The sequence below is a fragment of the Artibeus jamaicensis genome, unplaced genomic scaffold (assembly GCF_021234435.1).
Source record: "Artibeus jamaicensis isolate MK-2021 breed Jamaican fruit bat unplaced genomic scaffold, CSHL_Jam_final contig_240, whole genome shotgun sequence".
NCBI classification, from domain to species: domain Eukaryota; kingdom Metazoa; phylum Chordata; class Mammalia; order Chiroptera; family Phyllostomidae; genus Artibeus; species Artibeus jamaicensis.
In genome coordinates, this window is record NW_026521506.1 from 24192790 (window position 1) to 24212416 (window position 19627).

Sequence of the window (19627 nt, forward strand, 5' to 3'; positions counted from 1 at the left end):
ATGCATGGGGGACAAATAGAGGAGGAGACAATTATACTCCCCTGTACTAAGGAAAAGCTTAGTTCCCCCGTCTGTTGGGGATTGAGATATACATCCCTACCCCCTGCCCCCAAATAGCATGTCTGGTTTACAGATGGAACAGCTAAATATATTGGTCAAGAAAGGCATTGAAAAGCTATTGCTTACAACCTCCATACTCAAGTCACTCTAGAAACCACCGGAAAACAGGGCAGCAGCCAACTGGCTGAGCTGAAAGCTGTTCACCAAGTCCTTGTACAGGAGGGGGTGGAGAATGTCGTTTATTTACTGACTCCTGGACAGTAGCCAGTGGACTAGCTATATGGATGCCCATTTGGGAATCTAATAATTGGGAAACTCATGGGTGGGAACTTTGGAGAAAACCCTTATGGGAAGAAATTGGGTATACTGTTCAGTGCACTAATGTTTCTGTTTTCCACATAGATGCCCACACTAAGAAGGATTCACCTGAGTGTGAGCATAACGCCACTGCAGATGCTCTGGCAAAAATAGCTTCTACCACCACCTCTGAAGAAAACTGCTGCCTTGCCCAGTAAGTACACCATCAAGCAGGACCTTTAGGAGCACAAGCCTCACACAGGTGGGCACAAGCCCGAGGAATAGATGTCCTTCTCTCCATTTTCAGGCAAATAAAGGATGAGTGTGGAATTTGTCAGGAGGATGCTTTACTCTCCATACCCAAGATAGTAATGGGGGAATTAGCTAGAGGTACACTCCCTGCTCACATTTGGCAAATAGATGATATTGGACCATTGCCTGTACGTCGGGGATACCAATTTATTTGTACTTGTGTAGACACCTATTTGGGGGTATTGGTCACCTGTGCATACCAATGCTCTACTCAGAAAAACACATGCAAAACCCTTGACATCATTACACTTTATTATGGTTCCCCTTTACAAATTCAGAGTGATAACGGTTCTCATTTTAAAGGAAAGGAAATTGAGACTTATTGCTAGCAACATAATCTAGAATGAGTATAATCTAGAATGGGTATGTCATATTATTATCCACAGGCTGCGGGCCTAATTGAAAGAATGGATGGTCTCCTCAAAGTAAAGCTGAGAAAGTTGGGAAATAATTCTTATAAAAACTGGAAAGATCACTTATTCCTTGCTTTGCAATAATTGAATAATCAGCCTTTAGGCAATTCTCTGCCTTTGGCATGAATGATGACTCCCAATTTGCAGATTCATAGCCAGCAAATCCTTACTACCTTAACATGGTGGGCAATCAATCCTAATGTTCAGGCCCCATATATGGGCACTTTAAGATCAGCAGGAAGTGACTTACGTGCACTGCGATAGATCTGGATCGACCCTAATACTACTTAGACTGTCCTAATAGGATTAGGTATACAAATCCCAAAAGGACATTTTGGGCATATCCTCTCATGGTCCAGTCTGGCTTTAAAGGGACTGCAAATTATGGCTGGAGTTACTGATTTAGACTATGTGGGAGAAATAAAAGTACTACTGCATAATGTATCCTCACGACCTGTACAACCGCAAGCCCGGGAACTGGTAGGTTATCCCCTATCGCAAGGGGGAATGGCAACAACTTCCCCAGGCCCTGATGCCACCATCAGAGTGGGAGGCTTTGGATCTACCAATATGAAGACTGGAGCTAAGTCATGGGGGAAGAAATATCCCCACAATAGGCCCAGGGTTGCAGAAGTTGTTGCTGAAGGAGCTAACAATACCCTAGCAGTTACCTATGAAGGACAGGACAGTATTGAAATTGTACTCACTAATAAGTCGTTCCTGTGGGAATAACAGTGTCTTTTAGGGCTTCTCCTTGGATGGTGGATGATATGGATGCTCGAAGCCTGGACAGCCAGAGCCCTTCTTGCCGGTCCTACATCGCAACTGTGGCTCTTCTGGGTAAACCCATAGTCCCGCCAACAAGACAGTTTTCCATGCCCAGCCAACAACCATTGCAATGTGCTCAACTGGACTATAAACTCTGATGCACAGTTGTGAAAAGCACCTAATCCTATTCGGGTCCTTTTAAATAGAACCTTGCTTACTACAACATTCCTCCAATCTATGTATTCTTACTTTATTTCCTGTTAACAATTATTCAGCATTGTATGACATAGAAGTGCAGCATATATATATGCCTAGTTAGCAATAATCAGAGATGGCCATGCTGGGGCCAGAACCTCATACTCTGGTTCTCTGCAGCACCTGGAGGTTCTCCACTGGCAGGGTAATGTTTTTGACCTGTCCCCTGTCCAAGAGGATGATGTTTCTCTCACCTGGGTACCCAAGTCTGTACCCCTCCCATCTGTGCATATATATTTATACCCCTTGATAGAACTAATCAAGAATTCTTACACTGATGCAAAAATTATTAGCTGAAAACCAGAATCAACTTAATCAACATAGAGTACAAACATATATTGTTGCTAATAAGTTGATTGAAACTTCCCATCTTAATTATACTAATCATCATTGGTATGATTTCCTGTTTAAGTCTGTATCTGCATCTAAGTATTGGAATATAATATTTCATCTCATTTTAATATGTATTATTATTTTGCTTTACATATGTAATATTTTCATGTATTGTCAAATAAGGAAAATGTATTTGACCATGATCCCCAAGATGTTAGCTAGCTACACCATAAACACATAGGATTCTAGGGTTGAATTGATGGGTTAAAAGGACATTGAGAATCCTCTCTGTTTATGCCCAAGCCATGACCTTCATTGGAAATGAAATATAGGCATGCTCTCTTCCAGGTAGAACTGGCCCTTCTCCCCGGGAGATCAGTACTTTTAATATTTAATTTGTGCCTTCGGGGAGAACTGGCACTTCTCCCAGAGGGGCCTGTGGGTTAGTCAAGCCATGCAAGGCCCTTGGTGTGTAGCCACTTTTGTCTAAAACATATTTAAGCACAGCCCCCCAAAGTGAGACTTTGGAATTTCACTCCAGAGAAGAACGGTTCACTAGAAATTTTCCCAGTCGGACCCTGAATGCTGTCTTCAGGATCCCCCAGCATCTATGTTCGGGTGTTCGTGAACTCTTATCTGGTGATGTATGCTCTTGAATCTTGATTTGCTCTCGCTTAATAAAGGGCTTAATTATTCACTTTCAACTTGAGGTTTTTATTGTCTGTGAATTTGAACCTCCAAATTCAGCGGTCATGATCTTGTATGTGCCGCTTAACAGCACAATTGCATAAACAGATTTTGTAGGGTTATTTTAGTAAGATTTCATTGCCTTTGTACTAGTGTGCAGCACCTTCTCTGTACATATTTAATTATAACCATTTCTCAGTTAAAGGTGGGTAAATTATTTCATTTTGAAAGCTAACATTTGCATTATCTATTTATTTATTTATTTGTTTGTTTGTTTGTTTATTTATTGAAAGAGAGGGAATGAAGTATCGATGTATGCTTGCCTCTAGCACACCCTATACTGGGAATATGGCCTGCAAACCAGGCATGTGCCCTGACTGGGAATCAAACCGGTGATGCTTTGGTTCAGTGATGCTATGCTCAATCCACTGAGCTACACCAGCCACAGCCTGTATTTTCTATTTTGTTTCCTAGTTAGCAAAATCTTCTCTTGGTAGTTAACAGGGCTTATTTGAATGCCTGCTTTATTGAAAAGTCACACTATTTATTCTTTGATTACATGCAGTGGGAAATGCTTCCAAAGGAAAACACTTAAGTCCCCCCTTGAGGAAAAACTTAAGAAGGTGCAGGTGAACTTAGGGTGAAGCTGAAATACAGAGTTTTCACCAACATTGAACAAAGACAAAACGCATAGAGGTCAATTTTATGAACTTAGAGGACTTTTTTCAGGATTTCTTAAATCAGGTCTTCATTCTGCGGAGTCGTTGCTCTAATTAATTTAAACCTCAAAACAGGCAAAAAGGGAAGAATTAGTAATGTGGTTTTGTTTTGCAATAGGAAATACATTGGGAGAGAAGAAAGGGGCAATAGTAGTAATTTTATTCATTAAGGCAAGGTCTTTATGAGATTTACATTAAGCAACTTTAATACAATGTTTTTTGTTCCTGGATGCTCCGGAAATGTTGTGTATATCATGTGCTAATGAAGATATGATCCACCATACGCATATGTGAAAGAAGTGGTGATGATATTCTTTAGTGTATAGAAACTAATGAATGCTTCCCCAAAACATGCATTCGTTTCAGACTGTTAGAATTGAAAGGGGCCTTAAAAGTCATTCATACCAACCACTTAGCTTTACATTTAGGAAAACCAAGCACCAGAGAGATGTAACTTTCCAGTGAACAGCCAGTTAGTGACAGAGCTAGTGCATAAAACTTTTTCCTGTCTATGAAACTGTGCCTAGTGATCTAGGTTTATACCTCTTTAACTGCCTTCTATTGGATTAAACTATTTTTTCTTTATTCCTTTTTATTATCCCATGAGCTGGGAGTTGTATGTTCTATTTCTACTTATACCATGTATCCTTAAGTTTTTAGCATGTCTAATTAATCTAAAATCTAAAATTAGCTAATACTTCTTCTCTGGAGCACTCTTAGGGCCTTAGAATGCTTAGACAGGCCATTTTAGTTGCCTGAACAACACGCATTTTGCTCTTTTCTTCCTGGCTAACATAACTCTGCTTTTATTCAAGTATTGAGAAAAATTTACTTCAAGGATGGTGAGCCTATCACAAGGTAATAAATCATGATTAGTCTAAGTAAACAGAAAAATCACATTCCCCTCTGCCAACAATTGGTTATATGCCAGTTGTGGCCAACAGAATATTAGGAGAAATCTGCTTTGAAGCTACCGGAAAATATGTTTTAACCGATAAAAACAGAATGATATGAGCAAAGATATTTTTCCCTTACTTCTTTCTTTCTGCCTGTGAATATATTTGTATGAGAATGTTGTACATGAGCTGTTCTGGCCATCTTCCAGTCCTGAGGGGAAATAGCAGAGACTGACTATAGAAGAAAGAGCAGAATGAGGAAGGGAGCTTACGTCCACAATTGCCTAATTGAGCTGGTGTACCAATTTATGGACGTTGATCTCTGAACTTCCTGATACATAAAATAATTTTGTTCCAATTTTAAAGGCCCTTTTAGTAAAGTAATTGGTTATTTCCTACCAAAACCTACTTATATCACTTGAATTTTTAAGTCACCCTTGAGTCTGACATATTATTTTTATACAATATTTTAGTCATTTTCAGCATTGGTGCTTTTTGTGAGTCAGTGCTTCTTCAGATCAGCAAAATGGTAATCAGTTTCTCTGGTAAGCAGGCCTTCTTGTGGTGTCTCCTTGCTTTGAAGCTTCAATTAATTCCTTCATGATGTTCACCTTTTAGTATTTCATGGTAGTTTATTAATGGAAATGCTTCTCAGTCCTTACCCAAAAAAAGTATTTATTTTGCTCCCATTTATAAATGGTAGCATATATATATATATATATATATATATATATATATATATATATAATTCTAGATCAAAACATCTTTTCTAGCATTTTTAATGGTAAACAAGTCTTTTTATCTTTAAAGATTTTATTTATGTATTTTTAGGGAGAAGGGAAGGGAGGGAGAAAGGGAGAGGAACATCAATGTGTGGTTGCCTCTCATATGTTCCCCCCCTACTGGGGACCTGGCCCACAACCCAGGCATGTGTCCTGACTGGGAATCAAACCAGTGACCCTTTGTTTCACAGCCCACACTGAATCCACTGAGCTACACTAACCAGAGCTTTTCTAGCATTTTGAAGATAGTACTCCATTGTCAGCTGGCAAGAACTGTTGCTTTTCAGAGTCAACTATTAGTCTAATTATCATTCAGTAAGAGTTTGTATTTCAGGATTAGCTCTTAGACTTTGATATTCCCTAATTTCCCTTCAGCGTGTCTACGTGTAGATGTATTTTTAATACTGCATGGAACTTGGTGTTTTTCCTGAATCTGAGTATTAATATTTTTTAATTCTGGAGAGTTCTCAAATATGACATGCTCAGATATTCACAATATTTGAAGCCCTAATAAACATATTAGAAATTATTCTTTTGAACCTTTAAACCTCTACTACATAACTGCAATCTCTTCAGACTTCTGTGCTTTATTCTGGATAATTTCTCATAACTATCTTTCATTTTTTTAACTTTATGTCTTCATTTTTCCGTTAATCTGCTGCTGTAAAAAGTCTATTAAGTTTTTTTAATATTTTATTTATTTATCTTTAGAGGGGAAGGGAAGGAGAGAGGGAGAGAAACATCAATGTATGGTTGCCTTTTGTGCATCCCCTGCTGGGAACTGGCCTGCAGGGAACTGGTCTGCAACCCAGGCATGTGCCCTGACTGGGAATCGAACCACGATTGTCTGGTTCGCAGGCCCGCGAAAAGTCTATTGAGTTTTTAAATTTCTATCAATATAATTGTTAAGCTTATTTTCAGTAGTGCTATTGGTATCTTTCCAAATCAACATGAAAAGGGATCCCCATGTGTGGGGGTCATACATACCATTTAGAAATCTACTCATAATTTCTTTCATGCTTGCCATTTTAAACATGTTTATTTTATCACTTCTATCTGGTAAATATAGTATTTGAAGTTTTTGTGAGTTTAATTTTTCCCTTTGTTGTGACGGCTGACTCTTCCTCATTGGTGGATTATTTTCTCAGTGCCCTGAGATTTAGATTGTAACTTCTCTTCAGCAGATAAATCCTGTGACTCCTGGTATGAATGTGTATCCCCCCAGAGAAGTCTTGCTTTTGCTTTTGCCTGGAAGTATCAGTGGACTTAGATACGTTTTTAATGTTAATTTATGAGCTTTGTAGTTCCCAGATAAAATGGATAGTAAAAATTCAAAGTTAATATGCGGGCAGGCACATGGCTACAAATTCACTGGGGAAGCTTTTTCTACTCGTAGTTCAGGATGAGATATACAAGTTTTCTTCCCATCTCCCTTTGAATATAAATAGAATTTTTGTTATTTTTCACAATTTCACTGAGTTTGTAATCCTTTGAGTATTCCAATTTATGCCACATTCTCACAGATCCAATTCTCTTCCTCACAAATTTCAATGTTCTCATTTTTTTATAATTTCTGGACCCTTGCAACAAATGTTGAAAAGGGACTAACAAAGCTGTCATATAGAATTGTATATACAGAAAACTGAAAAGAATATATATTTTTTATTGAATTTATTGGTTTTGCAAAATGTTTGTAACAGTCATTGCAAACAGTACTGCTATGCTCAAGGCATAAATAATTTTCACAACACTTGCAAAAATATTTTGATAAGCAACTCATTTTGGACGTGTACCACCTAATGTGTTATGACCAAAGTGATGGTTTAAATGTTGTGACTTAACATTAGTCATCTACAAACATGCAGCTAGTCATGGCCTTGAACCTATGCACCTGATATATGAAACAATATTTAGGGAAACAATTTGTTTATATCTCTCAGATCAGCCATGAACAGCCAGAACAGTTTTATCTCTCAGATCAGCCATGACCTCTGCAAATTAAGGTCACTATTTCCTTGCTTTGTGTCTGGGAGATCTATCCACTGATGACATTGGGGTGTTAAAATTTCCTACTATGACTGTATTACTGTCAATCTTTCCCTTAATGTGCACCAAGGTTTTCTTTATATATTTAGGTGCTTCTATACTGGGTTCATATATGTTTACAAGGTTATACCCTCTTGTTGGCTCGATCCCTTAAGTATTATGTAGTGACCTTCTTTGTCTCTTGTTATAGCCTTTGAAGTCTATTTTGTCTGATAGAAGTATTGCTACCCGAGATATTTTTTTCATTTTTATTTGCATGGAATATATTTTTATTCATCCCTACACTTTTAATTCTATCTGTTTCATTCTGAGGTGAGTCACTTGTAGACAACATATATATCTATCATGTTTTCTTTTCTTTTTTGTTAGCATTTTTTAAAAGATTTTTATTTATTTATCTTTATAGGGGAAGGGAAGGAGAGAGGGAGAGAAACATCAATGTATGGTTGCCTCTCATAAGTCCCCTGCTGGGAACTGGCCAGCAGGGAACTGGCCTGCATGCAACCCAGGCATGTGCCCTGACTGGGAATCGAACTTCGATCTTTCGGTTCACAGGCGCGTGCTCAATCCACTGAGCTATGCCAGCCAGGGCTTGTTAGCATTTTTTAATTTTTTATTTTATTTGTTGTTCAAGTACAGTTTTGTGCCTTTTACCCCCATCTCAGCCCGACCCGTGAGTCATGTTTTTTTATCCATTCAGCTATGCTATGGATTTTGATTGAAGCATTTAATTCATTTGCATTTAAGGTTATTATTGATAGGTATTTATATATTGCCATTTATTTTTTAAAGATTTTATTCATTTATCTTTAGAGGGTATCAATGTATGGTTGCCTCTTGTGTGTACCTCACTGGGAATTGGCCTGCAACCCCGGCATGTGCCCGCAACCCAGGCATGTGCCCTGACTGGGAATCAAACCGCGATACTCTGGTTCGCAGGCCCCCACTCAATCTACTGAGCTACACCAGCCAGGGCCCATTTTATTCTTTATACTTATATTTTTCTTCTTTCTTCATTGTAAAGCAGGCCCATTAACAGTCTTGCAGTACTGGTTTGATGGTAATGAAGTCCTTTAGCTTTTTTTTTTTTTTTTGGCCTCGGAAGTTCTTTGTTCACCTTCAGTTTTTGTTTTTGTTTTTTTTTTTAAATGAGAGGGGAAGGGAGAGAAACATCAATGTGTGGCTGCCTCTCACATGGCCCCCACTGGGGATGTGGCCCACAACCCAGGCACGTGCCCTGACCAGGAATCGAACTGGTCGAACCAGTTACCCTTTGCTTCACAGGCCTGTGCTCAATCCACTGAGCTACACCAGCCAAGTCTGTTTGCCTTCAGTTTTAAATGATAGCCTTGCTGGATAGAGTGGTTTTGGTTGTATGTCCTTGCTTTTCATCACTTTGAATATGTCATGCCAGTTCCTTCTGCCCTGAAGTGTTTCTGTTGAGAAAGCAACTCACAATTTTCTGGGAGCTCCCTCGTAGTTAACTAACTGCTTTTCTCTTGGTACTTTTAAGATTCTCTTTGCCTTTAACATTTCCCATTTAAATTATTATGTGTCTTGGTGTGGGCCTCTGTGGGTTCATCTTGTTTGTTACTCTCTGTGCTTCCTGGACTTGTATGTCTGTTTCTTTCATCGGGTTAGGGAAGTTTTCCATCATCAGTATTTTACATAGGTTTTCAATTCCTCACTCTCTCTCTCTTCTTCTGACACCCCCATGATGTGAATATTGATATGTTTGATATCCCAGGGGCTCCTTACACTATCCTCATTTTTCTGGATTTTTTATCTTATTGCTGCTCTGATTGGATGCTTTCTGCTTCTTTATGTTCCAATTCACTAATTACATTCTCCGCTTAATCTACTCTAGTATTATTCCTTCTAGTGTACTCTCATTTCATATATTGTATTCTTCATTTCTGTCTGGTTCTTATGGTTTCCATGTGATTTTTCATGCTTATAATCTCTTTGTTTAAGCTGTCACTGAGATCATCCATTCTACCTCTAAGGTCCTTGAACATCCTTATAACCATTTTAAACTCTGCATCTGGTATTTTGGTGGCTTCCATTTCATTTAATCCTTTTTCTGGGGATTTCTTTTGTTCTTTCATTTGGAGCATATTTCTTTGTCTCCCCCTTTTGTCTCAGTGTATCAGGTAGGTCTTCTATGATTCTCAAACTTGTTATGACAGCTGTATGATGAATGTGTCTCGTTGGGTTCACTGGAACAACCTTCCAGATCTTGAATTCCATGCTGTATTTTGTGGGTTATGTGCACCCTCCTTTTGTCATTGAGTCTTGAATGCTGTAGGCTTTATGGTGGGTGGAGTTAACCCTACAGGCTGGGTGACTGTAAGGGTAAACCTCCATTACCATGTATGAGACACTGTGTAGGAGCTGCCACCCAAGGCCAAGTTGTTCCCAGCAGGGTCTGGTGCCTGCTGGAATCCCCCTTTGGCTGTGTCACATGTATAGATAGTTAGATTGAGCTCTGGTGTGGTCTGAAGCCCACCAGTGGTTGTGTTGGTTCTGCATTCACTTGAGCGATGTTCAGGTAAGGTTTTTCTCAGATGGTCTCCTGCCTTGGTTTTCCTGTGTAGAGTTGTAACCTGCCTTGGTCTCCCGGTGTAGAGGTACCACACTATTCATTGTTTATGGTTGTGTCTACTGGGCCTGGGTGTGTGTGGGAGGGGCCAATATTTGTACAAGGCTTGGATTCCTCCAGCTTAAAGCTGGGGCATTATCTGTAAAAGGTGTGAGGCTCTCTGAGGTCTATCTCCATCTGTCAGCTTGTATGCCTCCCCCTGGATTTGCCTGGTCTTCTTCCAGAGCCTTCAGGAAGACTGCAGAGTAGACCTGGCTGGCCATGACCCACAGCCCCTTCCACAGATTGTGAACTCTATAGGGCAGGGTGACCTGGGTCAGGAGATGGGGCTTGTATGCCCCCTACTTGGGGATCACACAGTTAGGCACTCAGTGAGGAGAATGTGGCCCCTACTTCTGAGTTGAACAACTCAATCTCTGCCACAGTCTCCAACAATAGCTCCCCCAGGACTGCACCACAGGTTCAGATTGGGTACAGCCAGCTACCCCACTGCAGGAACAAGCTTAGCTGTGCACAGCTACTGGGGCTCTGGAGGGACAGTTTAAAAGGGACTTTCACTGGGGGTGGTGCTGGCTGAGCCTGCAGGAGGGGGCCAAGCACTTCATCTTGGTCCCACGCAGTAACCTCTGAGGGAAACACACTCAAATATCTCAGCTCTGAGCAGCTCTCCTTTCAGTCTATGGGACTGAGCTTAGCATGGTGGGGCTACTAGGACGGGGGATGGTACATCCAAATAGTCTCCTGTTAGGGGTGGTGCCAATAAGCCTATAAGAGGAGGCAGGCACTTCTTCTTTCTGGGTTAGTGTGGGCTAAGTTCACAGGGGAGATAGGAGTGGCCTTCCTGTAGCCACACAGCCCAGCACCTGCTCATCTGATTCCTCAATAAAAGTCTCCCACTAGCATGTAGGATCACATGCTAAAACCCCACAGTGTGATCCCTCCATGCAACTAAACTCAGAAGGGTGATGCCACTGAGTGGTAGGGCAGGCCAAGTAATTCAACAGGTAGGGGGGCGCTGGCTGTGTGCTCAAGGTGGGGAAGAATGGTCCCCTTTCCAGAGCTACACAATTCAATCACCGTCTGAGTCTCCACCAAGAGTTCCTCTAGAAAAAGAGCACTTCAGATGTCCCTGCTGGGTGCATCCAGCTGATCCCTCTGCAAGACCTGAGCACGTCAGAGTGGTGTTGCTGACAGTTGGAGGACTGGGCAATGTACTCCCCAGGCTGGTGCTGTAACAGTGGAAGTGCTCCGCTCTGGGAAGGTTGTGTCTGGGTCTCTAGCAGACACTCTTCTCTCCCAGGCAGACTGAATCCCCACTGATTTTCACCACCAGATGCTATGCAGGCCCCTCTTCTTTTCTCTGTTGCTCTGGGTTAGGAATCTCTGCATGGGTTGAGACCCCACACTCCTGAGGGGAGAGAGTTTTGCAGCCAAGGCATCCCTCTGGCTTCTCAGCCACAGTAGCTGGGTGTGGAGGTCAGGCCTTTCCATATCTTGACCCTTCTTACTAGTCTCTATGTGGTTTCTTCTGTAAGTCCTTGGTTATAATATTTCAGTTCAGCTAGCATTCAGTTGATTATTCAGGTTGATTGTTCTATAATTTAGCTGTAAATCCAGTCTGGCACTGGCGGGGGGTGAGTGTAGCTTCCACCTACTTCACAGCCATCTTGGAATCCCTGAAAAGAATATTTGATCAAAGTAAGTAAAAATACTGAGGTATGTCATGGTAGATGGCAATATTATCAAATGTAAAAAGTCCATTCTGTTTCTATACATTGAAAGTACATAATTAGGCAATATAATGATTTTTCAAAAGATATCATTAGCAATATGAACAAAAAGCATAAATTCTTGGTTTCACAAAGTATAGTCTATTCATATAATGGAATATTATACAAATTTAAGATAAATGACTAATATGTAGTCATTTATATCTGACTTTGGAAGCATGTGTTTGTTTAAACTCTTATAATACAGTATTATATCAAAATGAGGAGAGTAACAGAATAATTATCCAAAATAAAGAGGAACATAAAAAAAAACCAAATCTATATTGAGACAGGGATTTAACCACACAATTATTGGACTACATCTCTGGTAGGTTTTACTGTAAGCAAAAAAATACTTCCAAGTTATTTTTATATGTTTGCAATAATGACATCTTTAGCAATGATACTGGTATTGGTATAGATACTGAGAAATTACATATATGTATATAATGTATATAGATATACATACACATACACATATATAAAACAAATTATATTATTATTACGAAAAATATTTTTCAGTATGAAAAAACACAAAATTATAAATCAAAGAAGTTAAGCAAATACACTGCCACCTTAAATTTGAATTATAAATATCAGTATGAAATCACAATGTAGTACCTTAATAAAAAAGAAATAAAAAGAAATTAAAAAGTTATATTGCATTAAAATGATATTTTTGATGTTAGTGTTGGTTTTGATTTTGGAAGATCATTTTGTGTGTACTATGGGATAAAGAAAATGAGTTATTCATTTCCACCTTTGAGAACCTGTGCTTTGGCATGAAAGAAAGATACAGAGGAGAGATCGATCAGGCTAAGTAAATAAGATGTGGTACTGTGTATTTGATTTGGATATCCTGAAATATTATGTCTTTTAAAATATCTATTTTCTAAAACTCTATTGAAGAAGTCTAGAGAAAAGATGAAACAGTAGAAATAAGCACACTTAACACCTAAATAACAGTCTGGAAGTAATATTTCAACCAAAAGGAAACATAGATACTTGAATAAATAACTGATTCAAGGATAAGGACGAAAAGTGTGTTATTTAAATCGTATACATCTTATATCAAAATCAAGAAAGCTCTAGCAAAGACTAGTAGGACTCAGGAACCTACTTGAACAGGATCATACTGGCTCAAGATTGAACAATTTGATATCAACCAGGATAACAACTACAATTGACTTTTACACATCAAATATACAGGGTCTGGCACAAATAACGCCCCTTTTATTACAAAATCTTTCATTACAAAATCAGAGACTAAAATTCTGTGACATAACAGTATCACACTCAAGCACACCATAGGACATTTTATGTGAAATGTTCAATTTAAAACTATAGACCTGGCTGGTGTGCCTCAGTGGACTGAGCGCCAGCCTGCAAACCAAAAAGTTTCCGGTTTGATTCCCAGTCAGGGCACATGCTTAGATTGCAGGCCAGGTGCCCAGTGGGCAGCATGTAAAAGACAACTGATCATGTATCTTTTGCACATTGATATTTCTCTCCTTCACTTCCCTTCTCTCTAGAAGTAAATAAACACAATCCTTAAAAAAATTAAATCTATAAATTATTATACCCATATTATTACCCTACCAACCACATTCAAGGAGGCCTCACTTCTGCTGGACCCTGTATTTAAGTTGATGTTTATAATTATATTAAATTCCATCATTGATTACTTTGGGAGGATACCACGGAAGCAACATATCATTTAGAAAAATGGAAAAGGAAATATTCAAGCACTTTCTTTACTTTTCCTACATTTATTTTATTTCAATGTCTTGAAATAAAATAAAACCAAGCCTTGACTGCTGCTTACCTAATTCTTGGGAGTATGCCCTATGCTACTCATGGAATGTGGGGTGACAGATCATCTTGTAAAGAGCAGCTACAAGGCTATTCTTACCCACCACCCTACCTTCAGGGAGGTTGTCAAGAGGCAGTTTCACTCACCTCCCAAATGCCGCTTCACACCTCCCTCCATTAGCATAGAGTTTCAGGCTATAGAACTCAATCACTGCAGCATGAAATTGGCTCCTCAGCAACAAGGTGCCCATTGCTTGTGTTGTCATCTGGCCCTTTTGTCTCAGTATTGTCCTATGTCACATGGTATGTGAGGAGCTGACACCATTGCTGGTCTCACTTTTGCTGTTTGTATAAGTAACGGAGTATTATAACTACGTATGGTGTCAGATGAGTGCTAGACATATCAGGAGGATCACTGTGTAAGTTATAAAAAAAGGTCTAATCACTATGTTGCATTACTGAAGCCAATGTAATATTATATGTCAAGTGTAATTGAAAACTAAAAAAAATTGAGTATCTGAATCCATAAAGGGATCATTACTTCTTCACTGGCTAAATCTGTCAGCCTACTTGATAAGCAGATGATGGGGAAAGTTTCTACTTAAAAATTTCATTCCAGTTCATAAATTTAAAAAGAATAAGAAAATGAATATGAGCATTGTACAGCCCTTAAAGAAGTAATGAATCTAAACAGATATCATCAATGACTGGTAACCTCACACACACACACACACACACACACACACACACAGGAAGAAAGAAACAAGAAAAGAAAGAGGGAAAGGAAGGAAGGAAGGAAGGTAGGTAGGTCATAGAGTATGTGCCCCTTGACGGAATTACAAATCACCGCCTATAATATAGTCTTGCCAATAAAAGTAATTAGAATGTTTTAATCCATTGAAATTCTTCTTGATGGTCAATGATCTGACCTTAAATTTACTTCAGAATAATATAATTGAAAGAGGAAGAGGTGGGAGACAGATGAAAATGTAGTCATTGAGTTGATACTTCCTGAAGCTGGGTGATAAAAACATGGGTGTCTCAACCTTCGTATACGTTTGAAGTGTTTCATCATCATAATAAAAGTTTTTTACAAAGGAGAGGGGGAAGAAATAAAGATATCAAGAGACATATTTAAATAAATATAGTACCCATAACCAGAATATTATGCAACTTTATTGGAAGATATTAAAGCATTGGAGGTGGGCTGGGTGGAGGAGGTCAAAGGGGGAAAAGGGGGACAACTATAATAGAATAAAATATTTAAAAACTAAAAAAGATATTAAAGCATGCTAAATTTAATGAAGGTAGCTAACATATTCATAGATTGGAAGACTCATTGCTTTAAAGATGTTGTTTTCCTTAAATTAATCTATAATTTCACTTAATTCAAATAAGATCATAACCAGGTTTTTAATGGAACTTGACAAAAGTAATCTAACTTTTATTGTGAAGTTGGAAGGGAAAATCATAACCATGACTATCGTGAAGAAAAATCGGAAGGATTAAAGGTAGAGCAGTTAAAGTAATTGAAATAATTAAAGATATAGTAATTAAGACATCATGATATTCTTAAAGGAGTAGACAGGTTTGGTTTGGTTTGGTGGTTATAAGATATCGGGGCCTTGGTCCAGCATCTCAATCTCTTCACCTTCCCCTCAAAGTTGCAAGATAGCTTGTACTGCTCCTAATAAAACATTCTCACTGGAAATCATCAAGAAAAAAATGGATTGGGCAATGATACTGGCATTCATAGCCCAGGTGCCAGGGATATGCAGCATCTATAATACTGGGGGGAGAACCACACAAGACAGAATTACCACACTCAAAACGCTAATAACATCTCCATGGAGGAACACTGGCTTAAGCCAACCACAATTCACCTTCAGGGGCTGGGCACAAGGCAACTGGCAAATGTTTGGATTCTGTTAGCAATGAATAAGTGAGATGGCTAGTGAGTAGATAAAGACAAGTTACTGCAGTAAGGAGGACCAACTCTTTACAAGCAACTAAAATATGTCCAATACCTTGCTAAGCAATCTGTGTACATTGTCATTTTTTCTCACAGCAAACGTATTGTATATCCAATTTATAGGCAAGGAGACTAAGCCTCAATCTGAGAGAGCTAAATTATTTCTCAGGTTCATATCACTAATAAGTGGCATCATCCAGCTTCAAACTCAGTGTTCATAGAAACTTCACCCAAAACAAACTTGATTTCTATGTTTATGAAGCATACACCGTACAACAACTGTCTCTGAATTTTCTTCTTAAAGTTGGTAAGTGACCAACAGAGAAAAATCCTTAATGTCACATGGAATTTAGTTTTTCATTGGTACTTTCCTGAGTGATGATTATTACATTCCTAGGGCCACCCCTGAACCACTTATACCAGCTTTAGAGCAAATTGTGACACACAGCTCTGCTTTAAATAACCCACATTTTCAATATTTAGTGTAAACAGGGTACTTTTTACCACTGATATTTGAAAAACACTTAAAAGCCTCAGAATATGAAATATACTGTAATACTGTATACATATATTGGTAAATTACATTTCCAGTTTGTCCTCAATTTCAAGAAAATCCTCAGCCAAATAAACTAGCAAGCAAATAAATCACTTTAATTATAATAAATAGCAGTTTCTCTAAATATATTTCTGGCAGCAAATAACTTCTATTATTGACTTTTGCAAAAGTAATTTAAGGGGAAACTATTCTCAATAAAGTTGGGGATGCTGGGCCATGACCTGCTCATCTATGTATATTATACCCCAGTTTGATTCCTCTACCAAGGAAAAACTAATTTCCAATTTTAAGACACTTAGGCTGATATATTTATTATAAAATTACCCATCTTGTAAATTATCTTCTTCATAGTGCTTCATTGGCCAAATTTAAGATTTACAATTTTTAAAGATTTTATTTATTTATCTTTAGAGGGGAAGAGAAGGAGAGAGGGAGAGAAACATCCATCTATGGTTGCCTCCCGTGCATCCCCTGCTGGGAACTGGCCCACAACCCAGGCATGTGCCCCGACCGGGAATTGAACCGTGATCCTTCGGTTTGCAGGCTTGTGCTCAGTCCACTGACTTATACCAGCCAGGGTAAGAGTTACAGTTTTATATAGTGCAGATAGAATAATCATGGCACAGGTCAGAAAAAAAATGACTGCCTTTCTAGAACTACAATAACACACCATAGTGTTATTAATGAGGCTAACTTTTGTTTCAGTTTTTCCATTGATTGGCATGAAATTTTTTCCCTACTACAAACATTTTACACGTAGTGATAATTGATTAGGTATGGTGGATGTCTTATTTGGTAACTAGAGCATGCAATTCAAAACCAAGATGATGGGGCATTAAATTCCAGCTTTGCTGACTAGCTGTGTGGCTTTTGGCAAATTATTTAACGTTTCTAGATTTTTCATTTTTCTTTAAAACAGAGATACTATTCAACTTCTGGAGTTGCTTATGTGTTTGTAAAGTACCTGGTACATCATGAGAATTCCATAAATGGTAGTAATTAACAATTAAATTTTAATAACATCATCATATCATCATATACTCATGTAGGGTCTAGGACTTTTTACCTACACACCTCGGCGGAATGCATAATTTCAGTCAATTATAATCTGATCCTTGCTGGACCTGGTAGTCGATCAATTTGCCTAAAGGTAAAGGTACTTAAAGATCAGCAGTAAGTGGGGTTGGTAAGGTGGACATGGATTTAAAAGCCTAAGTATAATCTGTAGGATTTAATGATTTACTGGAAATGAATAGGAAGACTAATTAGTTAAGGATTATATCTGAGTTTCTGGTTTTAGTTATTCAGTAAATTGGGGGTACCATTTGATAAGAAAAGAAATTCTCAAGAAGGAACAGATTTTGGGGGTGGAGAGAGAGACAATGAATTTCTTGACATTTCAGCTTTCAATTTGAGGTGGCTGTGGAATCTCCCAAAACTGACATGTTAAAGACAGTTGACTGAAGAGCCTGAAGTTCTCTAGACAGATGTGAGCTACATTTAGAAAAACAGAAATTAGTAGTTTATTTGAAACAACTTGGAACAATTCGTGAGGCTGAGATCACTCTGGAAGTAGAAAGGCTGGGAAGAGGACCAAGAAAAGAAAATACCTCTGGACCTGCATGTGTAACTGCTCACTTAACAACCACATACCCCCTGATCTTTAAGTTCTTGCTATAATACAGCATTGCAAAAGAACCAGTGTATATGCTATGCCTTCTATATAATAATACTTGCCTATCTCCTCCACTACTCTTCATTGTTACTCTTTAGCTGATTCCTTTTCACTTTCTAGGATTCCATTTAACATTGAGTCAGTCTGGGAAATGTCCTACAATATCTATGCACATTCCTATCATAGTACATGTTGTGGGCTGAATTGTGTCTTTATAAAATTTATGTTGAAGTTCTAATCCCAAGTATCTAAGAATGTGATTGTATTTGGATATAGGGCTTTTAAAGAAGTGATTAAGTTAAAATGAGGTCATACAGGTGGGCCATTATATATATATAATATATATATATATATATATATATATATATATATATATATATATATTATATATATGTGTGTGTGTGTATATATATATATATATATATATATATATATATATATATACATGTCCTTATAAGAAGAGAAGATGAGGACACACACAGAGACTGAGGGGTGACCGATGTGAGGACATAGTGAGATGGCAGTCATTTGCAAGACATGTAGAGAGGCCTCAGAAGGAACCAACTCGGCCAATACCTTCACCTGCATTTCTAGGTTCCAGAACTGTGAGACAATCAATGTCATTTAAGCTACCTAGTCAGTGGAACTTTGTTATGGAAGCTCTTGCAAATGTATACAAGTACTTTAAGGCATATACTGTACTTGCTTATATACATGAGTAAAGTGAACATATCATCCCTAGAGAACACCAGTATTTAACATATGAGAAAAGGGGATGGTACCATGGAGTAGAATAAAAAAAGACATAGGCAAGATGCAGAAGGATAATCCAGAGAGCCATAGCAAGGAAGACAAGGAAGGAGTCGACCAGCATGGTTTTCACAGGTGTAAACATAGTCCAATTTATCAAATTATACATTTCATTTTATTTTTAATATTCAAATTATACATGTTAAATATGTTCAGCTCATTGAACTTCAATTAGTCCTTTGTAAGACTGTTTAAAAGATGTTAACTAACAAGATCAAATAGCAAAAAAATTCAAGATAAGTATTTAAAAATGCTTAGTGTACAAAGGCCACTGGGATGCATTCATAAACATCTGAGGAAAAGAGAGCCAGGCAACATGGGGCAAAGAGCAGAATGCCCTTTCTAGTAAATCTGTAAGACAACCTGACACAAAAGAGAAGCTTGTAGGGCTATGGATGCTGTGGTTTACTTTGGGATTCTGCATGTAAATAATTAAAAAATTGGCAAAGTTCTCTGATATAGCAGAGAATTCACAAGGTACATATTTTGATTATTAATGGTACAATTCTAGCCCTGAGCCTCCTTCCTCCTCCCTTCTCCCCAAGAATCTGGTATAAAAGCCATTCAGTTTTTGAGCACTATATATATATATATATATATATATATATATATATATACACACACACATATACCCACACATATACACACATATACATATATAATATATATAAAATAAAGATGATATATTATATACATAATAGCACTATTTAAAATTTGAATTAGGTCTGTGACATCTTACATGTTGATCATAGTATTGGTCTTTGATCTTTTTCCTTCAACAACTAGAACCAGCAATGCTGTTTTGTGCCCGCACATTGAAAGGACCTAAAGAGCCGGTAAAAATTCCAAGCCAAGGCCCCACG

The 19627-nt window shown here is 38.2% G+C and overlaps 1 pseudogene; it reads right to left on the bottom strand.

Moving 5' to 3' along the window:
• LOC119055584 (neuronal membrane glycoprotein M6-b-like) overlaps window positions 1-19627 on the bottom strand; it is a 122836-nt pseudogene that overhangs the window by 36351 nt on the left and 66858 nt on the right.